The sequence below is a fragment of the Astatotilapia calliptera genome, chromosome 3, assembly GCF_964374335.1.
Source record: "Astatotilapia calliptera chromosome 3, fAstCal68.1, whole genome shotgun sequence".
Lineage (NCBI taxonomy): Eukaryota > Metazoa > Chordata > Actinopteri > Cichliformes > Cichlidae > Astatotilapia > Astatotilapia calliptera.
The window spans coordinates 75,083,121-75,093,028 of record NC_137424.1 but is presented as its reverse complement, the minus strand read 5'-3'; the positions used below and the strand labels follow the sequence as shown (position 1 = coordinate 75,093,028).

The window sequence follows — 9,908 nt, the reverse complement described above, 5'->3', positions numbered from 1 at the left end:
AGCGTAAACCTGCTCGGGAGCAGGCTTACTTTATGTAAACAAGATTAGATTGCGGCCACTCAGGTATGTCCGCTTCATTTATACAAAAGCAACAGCGATATTTCTCCACTGTTTTACCATAAATAAATATTATCAATGTAACTAAAGATAATGCAGTATTTGATTCTTTTATTGATTTCATACAGATACATACAGGTCATTTCCTAAAAAAGGGAAATGTACTATTAATCATTCTATGTCATGTATTTGATTATTTCAGATGTAATTCATATTTTAGAGTAGTAATAGTAAATCACTTCGTGTAATCAAGATGAGAGACCACGGCTATAAAAGCGAAGGTGGATTTGAGAAGTCTGTCGCAGCCATGTCCTGTCCGTATACGCGAGCCACCCATTGCGGAAGGTGCAAGATTGATAAGGAGAGTTTCCAGAATTCAGCGTATATTGCAGGATAGACAGGATCCTTCAGCTCAGCGCGACAGTGTGCTCATAGAGAGATATCGATTTTCCCGTGAGGGTATTATTTACTTAACCAACTTGTTGACGAGGGGGTGCAGGACCACCACCTGTCTGTTTTTGCTCTGCCCTTTTCTTGGTTGCTGTTATAAACAAACAAATTATTTCAGGGTCTCTTTTCAAGAGGCTAAAAGCAATATAAGTGATAAATATTACCATTCTGTAGAATATTCTTATATTTCACTTTTACCTGTTCCCATGTTCTAGTTGGTCCTGTTGTGGCTCTAATGTGAAAGAGGGTATAACGTAATATCCATCCATCCATCCATCCATTCGCTTCCGCTTGTCCTTTTCAGGGTCGCGGGGGGCGCTGGAGCCTATCCCAGCTGTCATAGGGCGAGAGGCGGGGTACACCCTGGACAGGTCGCCAGTCTGTCGCAGGGCCAACACACAGGGACAGACAACCATTCGCACTCACATTCATTCGCACATTCACACCTAGTGACAATTTGGATTATCCAATTAACCTATCCCCACAAGCTGCATGTCTTTGGACGGTGGGAGGAAGCCGGAGTACCCGGAGAGAACCCACGCAAACACGGGGAGAACATGCAAACTCCACACAGAAAGACCCCGGCCTGATGTTGGAATTGAACTCAGGACCTTCTTGCTGTGCGGCAACAGTGCTAACCACCGTGCCACCGTGCTGCAGAGGGTATAACGTAATATAATATAATAAATTTACCCTACCGCCTACTGGTGTTGGCCAGAGGGGCCGATGGCGCAATATGGCAGCCTGGCTTCTGTCAGTCTGCCCCAGGGCAGCTGTGGCTACTGCAGCTGTCTCCACCAGTGTGTGAATGTGAGAGTGAATGAATAGTGGCATTGTAAAGCGCTTTGGGTGCCTTGAAAAGCGCTATATAAATCCAATCCATTATTATTATTATTAAATTACTTACAAGTTTAATTTGTCAGCAACTTCCTGCCAGCCCTCTCTCCTTGCTTTTGCAGCCTTTTCAGCCTTCCCTTGCGTTTTAATTAAACACTGAAACTCCTGAAATGCCTCAATCAAGAGTTCTTGCTCTGCTGACGAAAAATACTGAGCGCGCTCCTTCGACATTTTCGCCGACCAATCAAAGGGTTGCCGATCAATGTTTCTACTCTCGATGTGTAGCCCCTTTTAAGCCACCCGGCGATCTCACATTACTTCATCCAGCTATACTAATCGTCAACAACAGGTGTGTTCGGAGAACCGGAATAGCAAGCTCAAAGTTAGCGCGATGATTTGATCTTGGGTGTGTCATTTGATCTTGGATGTAGTGAGCGAGGTACGAAGAACGGGCCCCTGGTAAGATTTTTTAGGTTGTAAGTATACACTCATGTGCAGTGTTGGGTAAGTTACTTTAAATTAGTAACTTAGTTAGATTACCAGTTACCAGTTACTTCTATCAAAAGTAACTCAGTTACTTCAAGTTACTCATTACTTTCAAAGTAACTAGTTACTAGGGAAAGTAACTTTGGTTTTACTCAGAATTCTCTTGTTAATGTGTTGCTTCTGTAACTGGATACCAGCCAGACTGCCAGTCTTCTAGCTTGCTTACTTGCCACAAGTGCACTGTGCCACCTACCAATAGAAAGGAAAAAATTCTGTGCATTTTTCTATGATAGAAATCCCACGCCTGGACCGTTGTTGACCGCCGCCATGATTCTAGCCTACGTCACAGCGTCATGTTTTTACATCCAACACAAAAACTGCAGTCGTGGTGCTTTCGATTGTATAAAACCAGAAATTCTGCCTTCCGAATACGAAGATGTAGGTAACACCAGACTCCAGAGGAGCTGCATACAGGGCTGGGCTGGGACACTGGGACAGACCCGGGCATTTTGACTAGAGACCGTCATAAAGCCTTTGAATGAAAAGAAACGCTGATGTACACTGTTCTGATGGTATATATGCATAAATAGATATTTTAAATGAGAAAAAGAAAGAAAAGTATTTCTTTGTGCCCCCCTCTCCCTGTTAATGCCCTACCTGGCCCCCTGGCAACACTTTGCTAGACCCGCCCCTGCACAGTTACCAGCTGTCAGCTACATTAAAAAAAAGGATCCTGGTGTTATTTGTCTCTCAGAAACAGTTCATAACTTCCCTTCAACTCATTCATGTCACCTAAAAGGTAAACCTATTTCTCCATCACCTGTTCAGCTCTGATGGTTCAGTAAGGACATCTCCTGGTTTCATCTTCATGTTTCCCTCTCACCAGATAACCAAACCATATCATGACCAGCAGCTTTTTTGCAGCTGTGGCTCCAGCAAACATCAGCTGATACTAGAAATTAATATTAAATAAATTCTAACAATAGCTGATCAAGCTTAAACATGCTGCTGTTGTTTAGCGCGACCTCCGCTGGTTTCCTCTTTCTGGCGCAAAGTGGGCGATAAACAAACAAGAGAGAAAAGCCAATCAGCTGATCATTGATCAGTTTCATGATTGAAGTAGAAACAGGAGAGGGAGGGTTAACTAATTTAAAGTAACTTACCCAACACTGATGATTACACAGTTTTACAATCATTCCAAAACTCTGTCCTGAAACTTTCCACTATCTTTTTTGTATCAGACATACTGAGACAATATTAGGGATAAATAACCAAGAAAACAGCTCCAGAGAAAATACCAAACTATACCCAATTTACAGTACTATACTTTGAATAGTCTCATCTTTGAGCTTAGAATAAAGGGAAAAACGATCCCTTTACCTGTCGGCTTCCCGTGGCTGTCTATTGCACCGGCTATTGCAGATAATAATACAACCGCTTCTTGCCAGTTTTTGTGTTTCTTTTTATCGCTGTGTAACTGATGTCTCACGGTTAGTATCATGGTTGCTGGGCAACCTGACCAGCGTGACAGAGGCTAGACCGTCCCATTTCATAAGCCTCTTACTTCCGCACTTCTCGTACTAATAGTACGCACCGTACGTAGTACGCGTACTTCAAGTGTGCAGACCCTGAATTGGGACACAGCCATATATATATATATATACACATATATATATATATATATATATATAAAAATACACACACACATACATCACTGACTTTCAGCTTGTTGTGTTTGTGGATATATGACTGACTTTAATTATTAAACATTCGCACATAAATAAGTGACGTCATATTCAGTACTTTTGACAGTTCACTCTTCGGCCGCTCCATCTTATTAGGGAAATTCCATATACATAAATGTAAATTTCAAAACTCAACCCCATCATTTAATTTGTTTTTGATTGAAATTGAATATTACTTAAACTCTCTTAAATTAACTTCCAATAAAAAAGATTTATTATTGATTGAAATTCATTCAGAAATGTTTAACGAATGAGCTGTCACAACTTTCAAGTACAAAGTTGTTATGAAGTCTGTCACATCCCCCCCCCCTTTTTTTTCTTTTCCTTTATTTGTCCTTCTTATTTCATTGTACTGTATATTGTTACTCTTATTTGCCTTGTATGTCTACTGTACAAACTGAACTGGAATGACTGACTGTTCGCTTTATAATTTCAATAAAGTTTGGAATAAAAAAAAAACTCTTCTGCTCCCTTCTGCCGTATTTTGCGGCAAAATTCTCCACACCCACCGCTGCGCTATGGATTGTGGGATATATGGGACCACGAAGCGTGCACCGGACCACGCTTGATATTTGGGGTAATCGACGGCGCATTTGAAGTACTCTTTGAATTGGGACAGCCGTCGTCGAGTGGCGGTGACGTAACCGCACTTAAAATGCGTACTTCAAGCGTGCAGACCCTGAATTGGGACACAACCATAGAGAAGACTTTCTTGCTTGCAAACCTATGTGTAAATATGCCTAAGAATTGCACAACAGCATTTGCGGTGAGGCTGGCTTGACTGTGACTTCGTAAGTGAAGGCTCACTTGACCGCAGTTAGCAACCGCCAGATTATAATGTTGCAAGCAATCACAAACTCTACAGTCTGCCTAACTCCAGTGTATACCAAACAGTCTATTGTTCGCAACAGAGATAAACTCAACATAAACTGAACCCGCATTAACGTTAGCTCGGTGCTTACCTTTAGATGAGCCCACAAACCGACAGAAACTCCGTGACAAAGCTGGAAGTCTTCTAAACACAGGAAACAGATCAGGGAGCAGAGACCCACGTGGTTCACGCTGATCTCAGCTAGGATCCAGGAGACAAGGGTGTGCAGATATCGATCCAAACGTTGGTAGTGGTATATGTTCCTGTAAGTTTACTGCTTTACTCCCGTTTCATTAAAAGCAGCTCTCTCTATGCTCGCCTCATCTACCACGCGCACACACCTTGCTCCGCCCCCTTCCCGGGCTCTGCTATAGTGATGGTCGTTCGCGAACGAAATGGCTCTTAGAGCCGACTCCTTGAAGTGAACGACGCGAGCCGGCTCCTTATCGCGAGCCGTCACGTGTTTTTTTTTCTTTCTCTCACCCTCTCACTCGCACTTTTTTTCCTGCTTCACTCAGCACGCGAGCCTTGTGCTTTACGCTGAGCAGAGGGGGGGAGGGGCGGTAGTTACACTGAGTAGCACAGGAACAGAGCGGGAGGGAGAGAGAGAGAGAGAGCCAGGGACAACAACGTCACATTAGAAAGGTATAGTAATCATCCACAACTATTTTCAGTTGCAGATGATAAAGGACTCAGAAAGTTTATTCATGCAGGCCCATATGACAGAGAATATGCATCTTCTTTTTGTTTTCATATTTTAATTTATATTTAATTGTGTTGTGGTTTGCAGTGTTTTGTGTTGTTTCATTTTAAATTTGTTTAAAAAGAAAAAGCTGAAAATTTAAATAGTTAAAAGGTGAAATGTGAATAGTTGATTTTTGTATTATATGATTTCTTTATTACATTTTATGTGGAGTGAATAAATAAAAGTATATTTACGGTGGCCCCTAGAGACAAAGCACGTAAAAACTCCAAAACACGTAAAAACTCCAAAACACGTAAAAACTCAGAAGCACATAAAAACTCAAAACACGTACAAACACAACAGAAGTGCTCCAGGATGCTGGGCGCAGTGTTGAGCTTTTGTTACCTAGTGGCTACACAAGCCAGCAAGTACCAACGACCGGATTTGGTGTGTGGTAGTAACAGGTAAATGAACTTTTTTTTTAATTATTTGACTATATACGAGTGCCTGTGTATAAATACACAAACAATACACACATGCTTTCAATTGTGTAATTTAAGTGATCTAGTAGCTCTGCTTTGGAAGTTCAGTTCATGCTAGAAATGTGTTTTGTAGTTTGTACGTGGTTTGTCTCTAGGGGCCACCGTATATATTTATATATAAACATATAAATAAAACCACTTTTTTTTACATTAGTAATTCCTTTTGTGCATAATTTCATATTATTGTTAATAATAAATAAATTAAAGCAATAAAACAACCCGAAGAGCCGGTCGGAGCCAAAAGAGCCGGCTCTTTTTAGTGAGCCGAACCGAAAGAGCCGGATCTCTAATTGACTGAGCTTATAAAATGGTCTTAGCTGTACCTGTAATAAAAAGGTTAATGTAAAGTCAGCAGGTTTTAATAAACATCTTAATGCAGTATCAATACTATAGATTATATCATTAATGATGCTGAATATATTGTAGCCATAAAATTATTTCTTTAATTCCACATTCCCTCTCTTGACGTCTCCCTCAGAGACGTCACCACACCGTTTGTTGTGTCACTCCTCAGCCCACTCAGTTACTTCCAGCTCCATCAATGGCATCATGGCCATTGGGGCCACTGCCCTCGTGATCGCCTTTTCCAACAATCCTCCAGCACAAGGAATGAGACAACAACCACAAGTCACCAATATCCTTAGAAATGATGCAGCAGACAGCATTACACACATCACCAACCCTTTCCACTCTCCGAACACAGAGGTCATCCAGCTCTCCAGCGGGTTGTCAATTCGTGAGTGTTCATGCATGGTTTATGACAGAGTTTTCAGCCCTTCCAGAGCTCGAGTTACTGAGCCATCTGGAGCAGTGTTGTTGGGGATGAAGGTACAGCATAAGTCACCAAACATGGCGCAAATGCCCCCTTTTTCCGCCAACAACATGTCAAGGGTAGGGATGGGTATCAAAACCCGGTTCTTGTTGAGAACCGGTTCTCACAGTTTCAATTCCTTGGAATTGTTTGGCATTTTTGCAAACGATTCCCTTATCGATTCCAGTCGCCCCGAATGACGTCACCACGTTGCGGAGCATCATTTACCTGGCAGGAAACATGGCGCGTAAGCGGCTCAAACACTCAAAAGTTTGGTTATACTTTACGAGAACAGATGACAACAGGGCATCTTGCAATACTTGCAAAGTAGATATTTCATTTAAGGGAGGAAACACTACGAATATGCAAAAGCATTTGCTCACAAAACACACGATGACCTTAAATGAATGTCGTGTTTTTAATTCTGCTCCGGACTCGTGAATCTCAACCCAGCAGCAGCGCTAACGTTTGCACGTCCTCTCCCGTTAATGCGGCAGGTAAATAATCAACTAACAGTGCATATTATGTTAGCGCGATCTGCCTTATTACAAAACCTGCCATTACTGTGCATTTAGGTGACCATGATGAGAGAGACAGACAGAGTCTGGCTGGCTCAGATGCTGGCAGTTCTCGCTGCAGTCTACCGGTAGCGTCTCCTTTCAGGCCAGGATAGACTAATGTCACCGAGCAGTGACTAAGTTTGTGGTAAAAGGCTTGCACCCATTTGCCACAGCAGATGCCCCGATTTTTGGTAAGTGAATGTGTTTAATTGTGGGCAGGGACATTACTGGATATTCTTGTGTAATTGCTACAGAATAATTTATGTTATACTGTCATGGTTGGCTGTGTGGCAGGTGGGCAAGCAGGAGTGGTGGATCCAAAATGCAGGACTCAGACACAGAAGTTCAACTTAAAGCGCAGCTTTATTGCTGTAAAACCTCTTACTAACTAAACTCACCAAAAGACAAACAAAAACGCTGGTGGACTAAAACACTGAAGCAGAAATACTGAACTGAAACTAGAGCTGGAAACAAAAACACTGGTAACACGGAGGCAAAACACACACAGCTTGTTGAGGGTACGACGCAACACCGACTCAAAGAAACACAGGGACTAAATACACTGGGAAGTAACGAGGAGAATGAGACACAGAAGGAGAGCACAGCTGGGGGAAATTAGAACTGACGAGACAAGCAAAGCAGGACACATTCACATAAGACACGGACCTTCAAAGTAAAACAGGAAGGATCACACAGAGACGCGAACTTGACACAGTGGAGACAGCAACTAAGAAACACAGCGACATAAACCATAAGGCAGAGGACTCTAAGAACCGAGAGACACAGCGGGGAACCCAAACATGCAGACACAGACTTACACAGAACAGAGGGGACACAGAGAAACATGAAGGGCAAGGGATCGAAACTAGAAACCATAGAAACTCACACCAAGTACAATAATACAAAAATCACAAAGAACTAAAACGCTGGGTCAGGAGACCCAGGACCCTGACATATACTTTGTTATGGCTACAGATGAATATTTATTTTACTGTTTTACATTTACTTTTTTTTTTCCCAGGGGACCCTGTGACACCCCATTGAAGAGCCGTAGGCTGTGGTTCTCTTAAGATCACACTGTTGGGTTTGTAAGGCCATGTTACTCCTAAATTTCTATCTTGTTCAAAAAGAAGACATAAAACAAAGTTCTAAGCTAATCGACCTTAGTGTTCTCCTTTTTTAAAAAGAATCGATAAGAGAATTGATAAAGAATCAAATCGTTAAACAGAATCGAAAATGGAATCGGAATCGTGAAAATTTTATCAATACCCATCCCTAGTCAAGGGCCATTCGATTTTGCACTCCCATCAGCGAGGTCGTACCCAATTGTTCCGCAAACACCTCCATGTCGTCTCTGGTTAGGTTAGAGACTCTCAGCAAATTATAGTGGACATAATTTATACAATCAACATTCTTATTTGGAGTTACCCATAGGAATATCCCTCTCTTTTTTTGTGTTTCTTTTTATCGCTGTGTAACTCAGTTCAATTGAAAGCCTGTGTGCGCTAGTACCTCTTGCCACAAGTTCACAGAATCCTTTGCGGTTTTACCCCTGAATGACGTCACATTTTGGTGGGCCAGTCTCTAGTCAAAATGCCCGGGCCGATTTTTTGTCCCAGTCCAGCCCTGGTTTTGATTTGACGTATGCATGTATTGTATCTGATGACACATGAGGGGGCGTTAACCCTGATGAATCAAAAGCAATCTGAAGTGTCTTTTTGGGTGGAGATCTACAGCTGATGTTTTGCAGTGTACATCTCACCACACTGCGTGTGGTCATTAAATCAGTTGTTTGACCAAGCTCTTCTGGACCATGGTTGTTTTTACTCTCCTCCTCAATCTTGAACCCTTAACAGCGGTCTGCAACATATAAACAAGGTAACGCACAGCCATAACCAATATTATTTGATATAGCAAACCTAAGCCTGTAAGAAGCATTTTTATCAGTTTCCCTTCATCATGTGGTTGGTTTTTCCTCCACCAGGCTGTCGTCTGCTGTGGCGCACTGCGTCTAGTGGAACCAGGTGTCGTCTTTTCCTTTCAGTTGGACTGCTCCCCACAGACCTCCTTCTCTCCGGGCTCCTCGGCTCTGCCACACCCCTTTTTCCTCTGGGGCTGCTTCTTCTTGAGCCTGTCTGGCTTCTTCCAACACATTGGTGCTTGGTTCAAGTTCAAGTTCAAATTTTATTCGCCACATGCAGGTTGCCCTGCAGTGAAATGAACCCGCCCCCTGACCTTACACATACAACACAGACATCACATGGGGATACAAGTCAGAGAACGGTTGCATTACAGAAAACCACTGAAATGTACACTACAATGGGAAAAGTACAAGAGGAAAAAAAGAGACCCCTACTCATGCTGGGCTACAGGAGGACAGCATGAGAACAGGAAACAAAAAAACTCCTCTGCACAGAAAGCATATAAATGTCCACAGTACAACATTATAGAGCACGTGACCAGCAACAGGGTTGGGTAGGGGATAAGGAGTAATTCCAGGCAACACAGCAGCCATCCTGCCACTGCGCCGACTCTCCAGCGCGGGCCCAGACCCGCCGTGTTCCCAGAAGGCAACAAGCATCGAAGGCATTGGAAGGGGAGGGGGGATGAGTGAGTGCTCATTAGTGTAAGTGTATGTGTGTGCGTGTCCATAGTTCAGCTGAGACAGCGTCCTTCGCCCTATCAGGCTAAGTAAACAGTCTGCTAGCCAACCCAGGTGGTCTTGCATGGGATGGAAAGAATAGTCATCACACAGTCGTTATCAGGGAGTTTTTGTTCGGCTCCAGCCTTGGGCCTGTGCAGCTGGCGCCGTGGTGTCCGCATGTTGATGTTGTTGATTCTTCTTTTATGCGAGCAGCTCAGGA

The 9,908-nt window shown here is 42.9% G+C and overlaps 1 long non-coding RNA gene across 1 annotated transcript in view; it reads right to left on the bottom strand.

The window, feature by feature from the left end:
- The window catches only part of LOC145425846 (uncharacterized), a 32,416-nt gene extending 27,615 nt beyond the window's left edge, over positions 1 to 4,801 (bottom strand). The window contains exon 1 of the long non-coding RNA XR_013906607.1: positions 4,538 to 4,801. This is a non-coding gene — a long non-coding RNA (uncharacterized LOC145425846). The remainder of the gene's footprint in view (positions 1 to 4,537) is intronic.
- Positions 4,802 to 9,908: the final 5,107 nt, after the last annotated feature.